The sequence below is a fragment of the Triturus cristatus genome, chromosome 3_2, assembly GCF_964204655.1.
Source record: "Triturus cristatus chromosome 3_2, aTriCri1.1, whole genome shotgun sequence".
Lineage (NCBI taxonomy): Eukaryota > Metazoa > Chordata > Amphibia > Caudata > Salamandridae > Triturus > Triturus cristatus.
In genome coordinates this window covers 73,326,434-73,343,561 of record NC_140584.1, presented here as the reverse complement: position 1 = coordinate 73,343,561, position 17,128 = coordinate 73,326,434, and positions in this window count along the sequence as shown.

The following is a 17,128-nucleotide window of genomic DNA, read 5'->3' as shown; positions in this document are numbered from 1 at the left end:
CTGTATTCAAGCCATGAATAAAAAAGTCAACATATACACTGACTCACGTTATGCATTCGGAGTTGTACATGACTTCGGCGTGCTGTGGCGAGAGAGAGGTTATTTAACTTCCCACGGTGCCCACATTCAGCACGGACCCCTCATTCATGCACTATTAGATGCAATACATCTACCCACTGAAATATCAATTATGAAATGTAAGGCTCATACGAAGGTTACTGATATCATTTCCCAAGGCAATGATCTAGCCGACAGAACAGCTAAACTGACTGCTCAAACTCAAACCCCCGACATGACAAAGACAATAGTCCCGACACCGACACATTGTATGACAGTTAAAGATCCTACTCTTGACGTAATTGACATACAGACACATGCTACACCAGACGAAATAAAGAAATGGACTGAATTAGGAGGGATCCAAACGGACCAAGGATGGATGATGAAGGAAAGGTCTGTATGGTTCCTTCCTGATTCAATGGTCCAAGTCATAATTAACACTATACATAGTCCAGCACATTTAGGAGAAAAAGCTATGCTAGACAGCATTCAACACATTTGGTTCAATAAACATTTACGAGCAGCAGCAAAACAAAAGGTCCGTACCTGTATGATCTGTTGTCAGTTCAACCCAGGAAAAAGCGTTCCCGTAGAACAGGGTGGATTTCATACCCCTAATCATCCTTTTGAAGTACTCCAGATGGATTATATCCAGATGGAACGATGCAGAGGATTCAAATATGTTCTCGTAGTTGTCTGCGCTCTGTCCCGTTGGACGGAGGCATACCCGGTTTCAGATTACACTGCCCCGACTACTGCCAAACAGTTGGTTCGAGAATTCTTCCCACGATACGGTTTACCACGTGCTGTTTACTCAGATAACGGCCAGCCGTTCTCATCCGAATTAATGAAACACGTTTCACTTCTGTTAGGATATCAGTGGAAATTCCACTGTGTCCGACATCCCGAGGCAGCAGGTCTCGTAGAAAGACATAACCAGATACTGAAAATCAGATTGTCCAAAATATGCAGAGAGAAAGGTGTCGACTGGGTGGTAGCGTTACCAGTTGCACTCTTTTACATGAGAATGGTAGCACACTCTCGAACAGGGCTATCCCCGTATGAGGTGATCTTCGGTAGACCACCGAATATGTGGGGGACGCCTATACCACGCAAAATAACTGATATTGACTGTAATATGCTGACAGATTACTTGGCTTCCTTGATGTCTGCACTACAATCTTCTCGTTCACAGGTAGCTGCAGCCTTTCCCGACAACACTGAGGTGAAACCCCATGACGTTGTTCCGGGTAATCTTGTCTTTGTGAGGAATTTCGACCGAAAGACTCAGCTGGAGCCCAGGTGGAAAGCACCCAAGTTGGTCCTGTTGACCACAAGAACAGCCGTGAAGATCGAGGGCCGCAAGGGCTGGATTCATTCAAGCCACATCAAGAAATTTCATGGACTATCTTCGGATATAGACATTGTGCCCTGCACTCCCTCACAGACTGATACAAAACTCCCTTTTGTTGAACCTAACAAATCTGAAAATTACAAACTAAAGCTTAGGCCCAACCAGTCAAGCAATTTGATTGTTTAAGTCCTCTCCAAGGTGAAGCGGTTGAATTGTCTCTGACATGTATCCCTTGGACCTGAGTAGAGAAAATACCCGAAAAATGTTGAAACGACAGGCGTATTGTAAATCACTGCGTAGCCACTGCATAGTGACATTATTAATTTTGTTTTTATTGAGTCTTTTAATAATTATTACAAGTATGTTGTTGCACATATATTACCCTATTTCTAGACATGTTTATAATGTTGCTGCTGAACATTCTTTTAGTGACTTACCTCCGCATGAATTGTCTTATAGACTTGCGCTGCGCAATAACACTTTCATTAGTATGTTACATCATTCCCATCAGACTAGTAATGCCACCAATTGTTGGGTGTGTGGCCGACTCCCTCCCTATCAGAATTATGAAGGAGTCCTGCCTTTCTTTCCACATCCATTTACACATAATGGCTCCTGTGGAGCATGGTTTAGCTTAATTAATTCCATAGACTCAGACACAGCAGTTTACCAAGATCATTGGGTATGGGGAAATCTGAACCTAGCTTTACTCAAGGTCTGTTACCCTGACAAGGAGGGTCGCCCCAAAAGAGCAGGAACTGATCTAGAAAATGAAGTATATGGATTAGGTAATTTTACACCTAATCTCATGATTCTAAATGTCGTATCTGAAACTGAACTAGTCTTACCCACCATGTCAGTATTCCCAGCGAGGGGTGAATTATGTGTAAGAAAAGTTGGTTCCATACATATGGGCCATAGTAAATGCACTACTATGGTAGAATTCAGTGATCAAGGAAAATCTTCATTTAGAGCTTCTCGCCACTCCTACTTTATATGTGGTCAGACTGCATATATGCGTCTACCTCTAGATTGGGATGGTACCTGCTACATTGCATTCCTTTTGCCACCTGTTTTCCTAGCTCCTCCTGATTATTACAGAAATATTCATTTAGTACACAACCGAGAACGGAGAGATCTCCCCATTGTCGATTACACTGAGACGGCATGGGACAAGTATGTAGATTTTAATAAAGGCATCTTTCCCTATATAGGTACTGTTACTAATAGTAAGCTGATACGTAGATTAACTAGAACCCTTGAAGCAGTAGTGAATGAGACTATTTCCGCCTTAGGCAATTTAACGGAAGAGCAGTCTGCTATGCGGATTGTTGTGCTTCAAAATCGTCTTGTCCTTGACGTCATCCTGGCTGATAGGGGCGGAGCTTGTAGGGTCATCGGATCAAGTTGCTGCGTATTCATACCAGAAAATTCGCCATCTGTATATAAAGCCATCACTCGCCTTCATAAGATTGTAAGCCAGATACACCAGAACCCAGGCACTTGGACTTGGTCCAGTTGGTTTTGGAATGCGGTATCAGCCTGGGGATGGAGAGTTTTATCCTTCCTAGGTATTGGCCTTCTCATACTATTCAGTTGCTGTCTATGTCTACAATGTGGACCAGCAATTTGTGGTCTGTGTACCACATCGTGCATTCCACGTCAAGATTTTCATTCAAGATCCCGGAAGAAGAAAGAAGAACAAATGATGCTATATGAACAGATCAATGGATTGATGAAGATTGATATCTCTTGAAGGGCAAGAAGGGGACAAGGAGGGAATGTGGAAATATGGATTTTTCTGGTCAGTTATGTCCCCTATCTTGGACCCCAACGGTTCCATGTGCATGTCACAAGTACATGTATGTTCCCTCCAGTTCCAGTTATGAAGACGCAAATACATGTGCGTCCACCGTCAACATGTCCTTTGACAGATCCGCCATGTATAGGCCGGATATCCCATTCCTAAATATGAAAGGCCATCGGCTTTATATGGTTCACTTATGCCACTTTTCAGTCCAGGCAAGTAGGCCCTGATTCTGTCATCAAAACCCCTCTTGCCTTCTGCCTCTGAAAGCTCCAGCCCGAGCCTGCATCTGTGACCATGAACTTTGTCTCATTCTCTGCGCGGCTCACGAAGCCTGAACATCAGCTTACTCTCTGCCAAGAACTGTATTTCACCTTCGAATTATCTGCCTCCCCCTCAGCCGATGCATTCCTGCCTAGTAGTTTAAGTAAACATTCTTCCAGTTACCAAGCAAAAAGGCCCATCTTCTCTGTCCTCATGCAAGTAATTCATAGCCCTGTTACCATGGAATATTCCTACCCCCTCGCATTCAGTGTAGACACTTAGACGCTTGTACACGCACGCACAGTCAGTATAGAATAGATTCTGTCCGAGAGTCCCTCTTTTATGGATAACATAGTTCTTTAAACATAGGATGTTAGATATGATTTGGGATTAGGTTGACTTGACCCCCCAGACTTCTCGTCTCCACATACAGAGCTAAATGTCAAGTCCCCGTCACCCCCTAGTTAAACGTCAATTACACGTCATACTGCTGCGCGCGCATCAATGCCAAGTATTATCTTATAGATCCACCTATGTATTACATCATAACCAATCATGTTCCTTTTTACTCATTATTACACCCATTTTCGGTTACGCAAACCAAACGTCAATGTCCTTATCAATTGTTACGCCTACTGTATTCACTTCATTATAATGTATGTACTATAAAAGTTACTTCTTGTCAATAAAGTATGTACTTCACTTCCTGAACCCCCGTGGTGATGGAACTTGAGGCATCCGATTATAATCGATTATTGGAATAAAGCCCATTCCGAACCTCTAATACCACGGATTCTGCCTCTCATTTTTCTGAGCTATTTTATAATGTTTCTGTATCAAATTCAGTCCCGGTAAAGGAATTTTTATTTACCACAGGACGCCGTCCCTAGCTCGCCCTGATCCTTGCGGGCTGCTCCCGGCTTTTCGCGGGAGCTGGTCCGTGGCGGAGACGACTGTTGCCCGTGACCGCGCAACGGCTGAATTTGTGCCTGCCCCAGGATCCCTGTCTTCAGCGACGTGGACCTCGAGGCGCTTGTCCCGGGGTCCTGGCCCCAATACGAGTCGGGCCTTCCCAGCGGCCATTTTGTTGCTATGCAGCCTACCATCCTGTCCACTGGGTCGCAGCAGGATTGGGGGTGTGTGACTTTTGGGAGTGTGGCAGAGCGATCGGAGAGAGCTGCTCTGGGGTACGGTGACCTCCTGGAGGCCCTTGGTGCCCTTCATTTCTCCTTGGCTCATGGCGCCGGGGTCCTGGGGAGGAAACTAGATGGGGTGGCATCGGCGTTGGGACAGTGGCGGCATGCTGGTCCACAGGTGCACAGTGGCTTCCCACACTGCACACAGGAGGAAGATGTTGCGGCCCCCCCTGCGATTAGTGCACAGCAGGACACTCCGGACAGTATGCTACCGTGTGGTCGGCTAACTGTGGGCTTGATCTGTTCCGGAGGTATTGGACCTGAGTGGAAGATGGTGGTCTTGTCCCGTGCACGGTCTCCGGCGACCCAGGGACAATTCCAGCAACGTGTGTCTCCTTTGGCTGATTCAGCCCGTCTGGACCTTGTGTGCAGTGCAGATCCTGGGGCAGCACTGGAAAAGACGCCCCTCCATGATGCGGTCTGTGCTGGTACTCAGAGACTTCCACCCCACCTGTGTGCGTCGCTTCCCGGTTGTTTTTGGACACTCCTGTACCTTGGAACATCGGACATGGTGGTGGGTCGAGGGGCAGGCATGGGCAGAATCGCAAAGAGTGGTCAAGGCTGAGGCTGATCCTTCGGGGGTGGTCACCTAGTAGACGGGCGGACTCATGGTTGCGTGCTCTCATGGTTATTCGCATAGTTGGTGCATAATGTTCCCCATTCCCCCCCCTTTTTTTGATATGATCGACTTGGTGCTGCTTATTGTTTGCTGTGGGGAGACTTCACCGTGCGGGAGGGAGAAGCCGGGGGTATGTTTTGAAGGCCCTCCTCCAGTTTATTATACTCTCTCCGCCCCCCCGTCTGGTGGGGTTCTTTCTTACTCCTTTTTCCCTGTTTCTTCTATATTTCGGGTCTAGTTCCAGGGCGACAGGCACACTGCTGGGGGGTGGGGCCATACTCATTCGCAGAGGTGCAGGGTGGGGGGTTGGGGGAGGGGACTCTTTAGTCTTTATCTCTTTTTCCATGGCCTCCTTTTTCTTCTCTGTTTCTTCTTGTTTTCCTTTTTCTGGGATCAGCGCGGTACATTTCCCTTATTGTGAATCGTTGCCTCTTTATGTGTGCCACAGTTTCCGGGGTGTTCGCTGGGCGTTAGGTATTGGGGTCTGCAGGCGCAACTGTTTTTGATATTCTTCCCCATCCGGACTTTCCTGTGTCTGCGCCATTGATTCAATATATTACTGCTTATTGCTTACGTCTCTTATCCTTGCCCCTTATCGCTGTTGGGAAATTGTTTGGCACCTGATCCTACTGTTTTGTCTTATCATAAAATGAAAAACCCTTTTTCTCCTGGTGTCCTACCTGCGCGGCTCATTGGCCGGACTATATTGGATTGAATATTTTGCTCTCCGAGGTGCCGCCTGTGTTTACATTTGCTTTTATTGTTCTGATTACTTAGCGGCCGGCCCCGGGGGGTTGTAGGCCCATACGTGTAAATGATTGAAACGTCAATAAAGGTTTTTCAAAAAAAAAAAAAAAAAAGAAAATGTTTTACATTTGGCGTCCGGATCCAGAGTTAGCGGTTATAGATGTATTCAGGCAGGGTTGCATGAGTCTGAATGGTTATGCTTGCCCTCCATTTTCAATGATAATGCAGGTAGCTATGATGGTTTGCAAGTGGAAGGAGATGGTGGTGTTAGTAACACCTCTTTGTAAATTTCAGGTCTGGTATCCAATACTACTAGGAAATGTTGGTGGATTATCCAATTCTGTTCCCAGTGTTTCAAGAGACTTCGGTGGGACCAGCAGGAGAGCTACACAATTTGGTTCTAGAGGGTCCATTGAAGATGATGGCATAGAAAAGCTCAGGCGTGTTTGGGAGGTGCCTGGACTTTCACAAGGGACGTCAAATCTTATCAAGGAGTCCAGGGCACCAGGTGCATAGAAAATGTATGGATTGACATGCCAAAAATGGATTTGCTTGTGTGTTGAGAGGGATTTTGATCCCATTTCAGTGGATTGTGAAGATAGTGAATTATTTATCTGAGTTGTTGCAAAGGGACTGTCTTATTGGACATTTAATGTTCATCAATCAGCTATTGCCACTGGTCATGTTCTAATAAATGATATTAAGTAGGTCAGGATGTTCTGCTGAAGAGACTTGTAAGTAGTATAAGGATTTCAAAACTGCTGGTTTCAGGATATAATTCAGTTTGGGATGTGACCAGAGTGTTGAACTACTTGGATGGTTTGGATACAAATGATTTATTAGATTTAAAATTATCAAAGAAATTAATGATTCTGTTATGTGTAGTATCTTTCAGAAGAGTATCAGATGTTAGAGCTTTAGAGGCTTTAAACAGGGTTTTTTCACCGGAAAGTGTGCGTTTTTATTTAAATAAAAGAACAAAGACAAATTTGCAGACAATTTTTTATCCTTATTTTGATGACCATGAAAAACTGTGTGTGGTATGTTGTGTGAAGGAGTATGAGAGAAGGACATTGAACATAAGATCGGTGAAAGTTAAACAATTGTTGATTTCTTTAGCTATCCTCATAAAGGTGTGTCATCGCCCACTTTGGCAAGGTGGGTAAAAGAGGTGATGTGTAATTCAGGTGTGGATGTGAGTCTGTTTGGATCGCATTCAGTAAGAGATGTATCTGTTTCGCAAGCTTTTATGCTGGGAGACACATTACAAGACATATTAAGGTATGCGGATTGGAATAATGACGCAGTTTTTCGCAGATGTTACTTCAAGCCTGTAGGGAATGCAGCTTGTTATTTATTAACAAACTATGAACTTACAATAATGTTAGCCTCCAGTCTTAACATAAAATGTAGATTTTCCCCAGCTTTGATGGTCTGGAAATCTGGATTTTATTAAAGATACGGAGGCTAATATTATTCGCACCCTGTACCCAACCCTGTTTAGATATGAATGTATTATCTTGCACGACATGGTCAACAATAGAGGGAGCGGATCTACAGGATGGAGTCATTCATGATTGAGATCCTTCTTGGAGTTTTGCAGGATGATTCGTTCAAGGAAGCGGAATACAGATTTGGTTTTATGGTTAATTGTTGAACTGGAAAATTTGGAGAAATATGTTTAAAAGTTAGGTGGTTTGTGGCCGGCTAAAAAAGAAGGAAGATGTCAGAGGGATCTGGGCTTTGATTGAAATTAAGGATTCTTTTCTTTGCTGCATCTCTTCGCAAAGAAGACCTCTCTGCCATTACCTGTCAGCATCTATGTTTTGCTAAAATTACTACGCAGGGTCATAAAATCCAGCTCACTTTGGCCACATAGGTGCAGTTCTTCGATTCTGTCCACCACTTTTGTAAATATTTTTGTCCAGCTTGAATAATAAAAATGTATCTGTTTTCCGTCTTATAGTACAGCTTCTCTTCGATCACCCTACTCCCTTCTCTTGCCCCAGCTAACAGAGTCATTAAGATAACACATTAAATCCAGTGGTAATCTACTGATGTAGTAACAAAGATACTGCATTTGCGGGGTGTGAAATTAGCCCTGAACTCAGTTTTCCACACATAAATGGAAAATATCCTGCAGAAAATAATTTTATGCATTGTTTTCTGCATTTATAGCTGTGAAATTGGATAAGTCCTTTACTGACAGTACAGAAAGCTGAGAGGTCTAAGGACGACTCCTGGGCCTGTGCATTGCAGTGAACCTCTAGAAGGCAGCAGAGGCTGTTCGACAGTATTGTCAGCCAGGAGATGGGCCAAAGGATGTTGTTTAGAACTTACTTGTGGAGTACCTGCTGTGCATTTGTCGGTTGTCTGCAGGGTTAGTGGAAGATCACCGCCAAAAGAGGGATAGTATTTCAACTGAAGCCATTCTAAACCTTTGTTCATTGGCCACTGGCAAATGGTTCCTCACTATCAAAATTTTCACTAGCAGACAGTAGGCTCACCTGAGTACAGTGTATGTCCTCTTTCCCCACATTCAGTCAGACTTTGGTGGGTGACTGGGCTCATAGGGGGATATCTCTAGCAAACATGGTGGAATCCATTAAGTTGCTACTTATATTTATGACTGCAGTTCACAGATAATCCTGCCATGCAGGCAAGTGGTGGATGTGCAGGCTTCTCATAACATTTCACATCCTGATGGACCTAGAACTCATCCCTAAATGCTGCACTACTCAGTAAACGTGGACATATCATGACCATGTGGTTACAGTGGAGAAACCTGAAAAATTATACACCCTTTTGAATAATTCCAAAAGATTGGACTTTTAATATTTGAACTGTTCTTTGCTATTTATTCACTGTCATTTCTTCGGTATGTTTTTACTGCATACTTCATTTTTTCTTTCCTTTCTTGCAGTCCTTGCAAACGATACCCATCAATAGAGAAAACAATAAAAGAACACATAGTGGAAAACAAAAAGCCCTCTCACAGAGTCCCTTTTAACTTGCTAGAACACTTCTCTCAGCTCAAAGCCACTAGGATCCTCACTGTCTTGGGATCCCTAGCTGCCTGCAGGCAAGCTTGAGTTGAGCTGAGTTGTTATTGGATGACTGCTTCTGCCGTCATCCAATAGCAAAGTAGATCGCCTCATGATGACTAACTCTATGTGACCCCAAGACCTCCACCTTACCCTCCTGTTGGAGTGCAAACACACGAAGCCCCAGCCCAGCTCCTTGCAGATGCATTATGAGCGGGTAACTTCTTACCGAACTGCAGCTGTGCATGGCTCTATGGGCCCCATTAGATTTTGGGCCTCTGTAAGTCGCACCAGCGGCATCATTGGTAGGTACACCACTGCACAGCTTCCCCAGCCTGGTGTGGACACCCACTGCATGGCAGCATGCTGTATAGCTCAGGGGGTCTCAGGAGTCCAACAAAGCTGAGGGTACATTCAAAGGGCCCCACTCACAGATAATCTCCAATTCTTCATGTATGAGGGACCCTTTCATCTTGTTCCTCCGCTAAGTTGAGGGTTAGATAAAAGAAAGGAGCAGTAAGGTGTCGGAAGAAGGTGGTTTGGTGCTGAGACTTTAATGAATGACTTTCAAAATGTCTGACGTCCTCTTTCTGTATGTAATTTACTTTTTGATGTGGTAGGCGGAGGAGACCTCCACCTCACTTATGGAATGTAGACTCTGATGCGGGTTAGAGACTGCATGTGAGAGGAAACCTCAAAATGCGCAAGAGACACCTATGCATGTAATGATCATCATGCTTAAATACATACAGCGTTTGCAGAGTTATGTGTGTGGCCTGGGTTGTAATAATTAAGGGGTATCAACCCTGCCAAGTGCCATACATCACAAGTGACACAAACCAATTTCAATACTGGTTCCCGCATCATCCCATTGAAATGCATTGTCAAACATTTACAAGTCCTCTCTGGCTATCAGAATTGCTTGAGGCTTTCTTAGCACGATGGTGTGATTCCCAGTGTCAGCTGCAAGTCTGCAGCTGTTGGGTACACTGTCAGAGCCTCCCAGGTCCAGAAACGAGAGATTGTCACTGATAACTGACACCTTGTCATGATACATTTGGTGGTAGCTGGGATTTTGCCACAGATTCTCCCTCCTCACTTTATTGCTACCGAACGCTGGATGCAGGAAGTCATAAACACTTCAGCCTCCTTTTGCCTTTGTTCACATGAGGAACCTCTGTACTACCCCTTGGATGACTAGTACAGTACTAGGATCCTCTGTCAATCTTTTCCTCTAGCAGTCAAAGAAATGTAAAACTTGGAGAGGAGACTTCTAATTCACACTCTCTAAGGGGCCTAGAAGTTTATTACAGATGGAGCAAAATTATATTACATTAAAAAAACACAAGAATGTTTTTGTACAGTGCAGATCATGAACTCACATATGTGAAGGTGCTTGAATATGTGAACATGAAGAAAAATGAGAACATAAAATAAAATATTTGCTTAGGATCATAGAGTTTGTTGAAGTTCGGAAACCGGGATTTCACAGTGTGCAATTTAGCTACTAAATTGGGCTTTTCCAGAGCTTCATGTTGCTCAAAATGAGGTAATTTACGCTGTGGGGGCCATATTCTCAAGGAGCTAACGCCGAGTTATCGGCACCTTAACGCAGCCAAATTTGCAATAAACTTACCACCCCCTTCACAAGCAAACAGCCCATATCACCAGTTTTACGGCGATAGCAGCCGCAAAAAACATCGCCAAGGATGACCCCGGAAACTATCGCTAATGAGATGCAGAGTAGGCGTTCCCGAGCAAAAAGCTGCGACAACACCATACCACAACATTCTCAATGACCAGCCTGATCTGCGATAGGATCACAAAACATGCGATAAGGCGCGTTAGCACCAGGAAACTAACACCTGCTCCGACCTGGTGCAAAGTCGGACTAGAAACCTGCACCACAAAAGAGAGCCCAGCTCAAAGTCACACCTGAAGAACAATATATGCCATGGAGCCACAGAACATGCATCCCTGAGCCCCAAGAGGGCAACAACACCCACCGCCATCACCCCCAGGACCCCACCTTTCCCCCTGGGTCCCCAATCCAGGCACTTCCCACCCACCCTGGACAAAGATATGTCACTTTAACCACACAGAATCAATTACCAAATAACCCGCATGATGTCACACAATCACATCTGGTGACATTTCATGTGTCATCACAAAAATGAACATCACACATTACCCTTCAAAGCAACAAATGAAAATGTATTAAAATAAACACAGAATAGAAATGAAGACACATGTTGGCTCCTCTCGGGACAATCTTTAGGTCACAGCCTGCAAGACAAAAATTATGAGAAGGTGTGTCCTGCGCACATCAAAGAGCAGAGAGAGCGCGAAGGAGAGCGAGCGTGAAGGAGAGAGAGCACGAAGGAGAGAGAGCGCGAAGGAGAGAGAGAGAGCAAAGAAGAAAGAGAGAAGGAGAGAGAGAGCGAAGGAGAGGGAGCAAGAGAAAGACGGACAGAGAGGGGGAGCGAGAGAAAGACAGACAGCGAGGGGGAGCAAGAGAAAGACGGACAGAGAGGGGGAGTGAGAGAAAGACGGACAGTGGGGGGAGTGAGAGAAAGACAGACAGAGAGGGGGAGCAAGAGATAGATGGACAGAGAAGGATATACAAACAGATAGGGGGAGCGAGAGCTAGAGAAAAGAAGAGGGACAGGGAGAGAGAGTGCCGACACTGCGCACCCAGGCCACACAGCTCACCTGCTGCCACTGATGTGTCTCCAACCACGTGCCGGTATGTAGTGCAGTTCACCATGTCCCACATCTGAGACAGACCCGCCATCTGAAACAGAGTCCAGATACCTGAATGGCAAAGTACATACAATTGCACAAGACATCATCGCCTGACCGCCCCTGCGCACCCAGGCAGCTGGACCCCAGCCCCTCCCTCCGCCCAGCTGTGCATGCCCGCCCCTGCGCACTCAGGTCTCACTGCTCACCTTCTGCCACCGGCGTGTAAAAAAGAGGGCCCACCACGTGTCGCTGCAAGCCACAAGCCCAGGCCTGCAGACATGGCACCCTCCACATCATGCAGCTCCGCTCCGCAGGCCACCAGGTCTCACATTTGGTGCTGGGTGTTGATTACTCCATGGCAGAGGACATACCAGTGCACCCGGCCTCATTGCAGGCTTCACACCCGCACAGCCTCATAGGTGCCACTAACTCTGTGATCCAGGAGGCGACACCACGTGACGGTAGGCCCGCGCTCCCCACTGGTTCAGGCCTACACTGCGGTCCAGCAGGGCACACAAAACCTGAGCCATTCGGATCGCCGGGACGGGGCATCATCGCAGGCTACACACCCGCTCAGCACTTAAGGTGCCCCTACCTCAGTGCCCCGAAAGACACTGACCCGTGGCGGTGTGCCTGTGCCAGCCGCAGTGTATCCGGTGTCCCCAAGTCTGTGCCACGCAAGTCATGGACCCTCTATGATTGGGTATCGTGGTGCGGATGCCATCATGACCCCTTCAGGCCTGTGGAATGTGATGTCGCAGGCCCCTGGGCCTCCATGCCTACATGCACACCACACGGATACACCCCGAGAGAGGTTGGAAATGGCGTTGTGAACGTGCACCCGGCCATTTTTATTGGCAGGGTTGCTGGAGCGGGTAATACAAAATTTTGTATACCCCCCATTCTGCATGTTTATATTAATCTGAATAATTAACTAATTGTAATATTATTAATTTGTTTGGAGTGATAACTCACCAACTATATTAACAAGAGAATTACACGTGGGAATTGCACTTTTCATGGCTATATTAATTGTGAATTAACTGGTGTACGCATATTAATAATAGAAATTTAGAATATTACATGTTATATGTTGCTTTAAGTGATGTATTTGTGATTTGTGCTTTATTCAGTGAGTATAAACCGCTCTGAGTGTTGCTTTTGCTAGATAAATACACATTACATATTAGTAAGGGGATAACATTTTATTAGTCATTTCTATCTTTTAATTACGTTTTTGTGTTTCTTTTGTTTAAGTTGACCATTTCGGCCTATACAAAACGAACGTGACGTTAAACGTGACTGCCCTGACAACACGAGGTTCTGAATGAAGTGCGCAGGCGTCACCGCCAGCAACAGTGGGCTGGACTTGACCCCGGGAGAACATGTACCTTCCAAGGACGCTCCGGGAACCCATCCAAGAGAAAGGACAATGCTTGATTTAAAAACCGGAACCAGCAAGTGCGATGACCTCATTTTGCGGACTATGTGAGAACTTCACCTCACAACCCCAAATTGACCAATCCGGACTCTCTAAACCCCGATCTTGATACATTTTGATATTATTTTCATTATAAAAGTAGGTAGGGAATTGAACTATCCAACACACTCTTCTTGACGAACTTGAGTTCCTGACGTTATGCTGACGGAGAGGACGGTGACACTGCTGGACAGCTGTTATCCTGAATCTATGAGAGACTGAATTGCGGCCTAACTTTGCTGAATAAAATTCTCCTTGACTGACTGACTTAGAGGACGACTTTAGCCAGAAAAGGTAAATATGATGCTCTGAAATGCTGATGATTTCTAACATTTCTTGCAATATTTCTTAGATAAAGAATGATTGATTTAATTAGTGTTGTGTCGATTATTTGAAGAAGAGAATAAAAGAAAAGAAGTAGAGCATAGATAGATGAGTTAATCAACAATCACAAATACAACTAAATGATCCATCTCCGTATGGGAGGGATATCTTAGGTTTGATGTCAATGTGTTTAGGGTAAAGTAAAGGTATTCCTCTCATGTCAGCGTTGAGGAACGTATTTTTCCCTCAGAATACAGGTCAAGCGAGTGTAAGTATATTGGTGTTATGGGCCCCACCAATGAATGTATTTGAGTGAATTGGATGCCGAGGTAGTTGGTCTGTGCCGAAGGGGGAATTTGACGTTCTGCGGTGCATCAGTTTTCTGGTAGCAAGAGGATGGTTTTTATTGTTTTGGTTTGGTGATTATTGCTTGTAAATAGCTTATTGATTATTGATATTGATTTATGTACTAACACTCTATGTTGAGTCGTGTTGAGTTTTATGTTGTGTGCACGACTTCTGGGATGTAGGAAGTCGGAAGTTTGTGACGGTTGCATAGTAGAGCAGAGGTAAGCACTGTTCTCGGGAAAGACAGAATTGTTGTTATCCTGTAGGTACACAGGAGAAAACGTGTAACGATTGAATTTGCACAACGCATTGTCTGGGTTCGATTCGGTGACATCGCCGTGTGTTGCCATTAGAGACATTTTCTGTGCGAGAGAAGTGTGTATGATAGCGAAGGTTACCTGTGAAATTCTGGTCTTAGGTACCAGGGATCCAACTGGCATTCCGATAACGCTTATCACTGGAAAGGTAATAGGTACTCACTGAGCCTGTTAGAAGGACAAAGGAGAGGTAAGCGCTGCTTTGTTAACTTATGTCATAATTCTGTAGTAGAACAGACTGTTCGCTGTTCTCGAAAAGACAGGATTCTGCGTGAATGTACTACATTTTCTAGTGTGAAAGTGCGTGAACGAAATAGCATTTGGGTTAATTGCGAAACTCTGGGTTTATTTCTCAGGAGCATTGGGTCTCCAACTATGTGTCTTAAATACTAGAGAAAAAGTTAGCTAATGCTTGTTAGAAGGGTGAAGTAGAGGGATGTGCTACTTTATCAACGGAAGTAACGATTCCGTAGTAGGGCAGAGGTAAGCGCTGCTCTCGGGAAAGACGGAATTCTCGTGAGAAAGGTCTATTGCTATTCTTTGGTTAGCGAAGCGGACAATGGAGATGTTTTTATGTTGTTACTAACAGAATTGTGGAAATTGAAACAAAACTTACTGAGCAGATTTGTAAAGGAGGGGTAGACAGGAGCAGGAGCTGCCACAGCGGCTGCTGACGTCACAACGACCGCGCTGGGATTGGACAGTCGGTCAGAACACCAAAACGCTCCGGATTTGTGCGATAGTGTGCGCCGCGTTAGGAGTGGAGAAATACAGGGTGACCTAAAATGCTCCCTATTGGTGCGTTAGTGTGAGTCGCGCGGGGATTTGAGGATTGTGACAGTGACGTAGACGCTCCGGATTGGTGCGTTAGTGTGAGTCACGCTGCGATTGGACAGAGTAGCGGTTCAGTTGTAGGGAGAAACTAGTGAGACACGAAAAGAAAGGAAAATGTATTACGATCCACCAGAAAAAGAGAAAAAGTAATGGTTTGGTAAAATTAAGAAGTGGTTTAAGAAGGACAAACCGATCAAAACTAGGGAAGGACACTTACTTCCTCCACCGAAAACCCCTGCATCCTTAATGATTGCGAAATATGGATATCATATCCAGCATCGTAGTCACACTCACCTGCATCTTTTGCCACTGGTTGCTGTGCTGTTGCCCTAGGAGGGGCTCCGCTGACCGCTGTCTGCCGCGAGTGGCCGCATTAACGCTGGGAGAAGGCTTTGCACGGGACTCCGGTTCCCAGGAGCCCGTGCGCTCACACACCTGTGCTTCTACCCGCCCACCGCCACTAGATTGCTGAAATGACCTCGCGGAACCCGCTGGCGCGGGTCCCTCATCGTAGTCACACTCACCTGCATCTTTTGCCACTGGTTGCTGTGCTGTTGCCCTAGGAGGGGCTCCGCTGACCGCTGTCTGCCGCGAGTGGCCGCATCAACGCTGGGAGAAGGCTTTGCACGGGACTCCGGTTCCCAGGAGCCCGTGCGCTCACACACCTGTGCTTCTACCCGCCCACCCGCCACAGTCTTGTGACGTCCTATATACGTCCTGACGGAACCCGCTTCGCGGTACGCGAGCGGGACGCGCCGGACGAAGCCCGGACAAAGGGCGGGCCCTCTGTGGCCCTCCGAGGACCAACGAGACCGGACCGGGCATAGCACTCTGGTCACATTGAGAGATATAAGAACACGTCGCATTGTAAGTTATAATTAATTTCTATTGCTTCAATTCATATATCCGTCACAGCTACTAACATGACCACGATTGTGCCGAGCCCAATATCAATGGTGGCTGACAGAGTGGGAACAATAACGAATGGCACTTTGGATAATTATTTTACCAAGATACCATCTGCAGGCTCAACTGAGCTCACTCTAGCAGAGCGCCGAGTTGAGCGTAGACGCTCTATAGAAAATATCAAAAATAGGGCACTGCTCGAGCCTAATCCCACAGATATTCTCCAAAACGAGCACAATCTAGTATCTGCTTCTGCTGACGATACCCTAAGTACAGAAGGTGTTCCACTTTTGTTGAGAGAATGTGCAGCACCCAGTACTCTTTCTACTGGAATAGATATCATTAATCCATCACCTGATCTATCCAGCTCTCTAGGAGTTTCAACTACAGTGACACCCACTCCTCTTAAGTCTATTAGACAAAAAATAAAGAAAGTTGCACAATCTACAAACCATGCTCCACCACCCACTAAGAAGAGACGTAACGGGATGGAACCTATGAAACAGAGGATGAGCCACACCGAATTTGGCAAGAAGGCAATCTCCCCTAGCTCCAAAGTTATATCCGCTGTAACTTCCAAGGATGTGACTGGATCGGACATTGTTCCTACACCGTCATTGACCTCTGTATATTTAGAGGGGGAATATAGTATTGAACATTGCTCTAAAGACATTGGGTCTAATACTAAAATCACCAGCAATCTTTTGGACAGTATCGAGATGATTATGCGATCTTATACCTTCGCAATAGTGGAAAGATTGGAAAAAATAGAGAACCGACTAGGAAAAATAGAAGTGGACCTGGGTAGGAAGTTTAGTCCTATACAATTAGAAGGTAATTCGGAGTCCAATCAGGTCCCAGTTCTCCCCCTTGGGGATAAATCCACTAATAAATCTCGATTACCACTGACTGAAATTGGGCCAGTTGTAAACTCAGTCTTAACTAACCCAATATCAGATGTCCCGTCCTCTCGCAGTTATCAATTGAGAGGGTCAGTTCCAGCCCCCAAATCCACTGCGAGCAACCTTACCACCAATCTGACAAACGTTCCTGAGTGTAACATTTCAGCTAATACCAACTGTC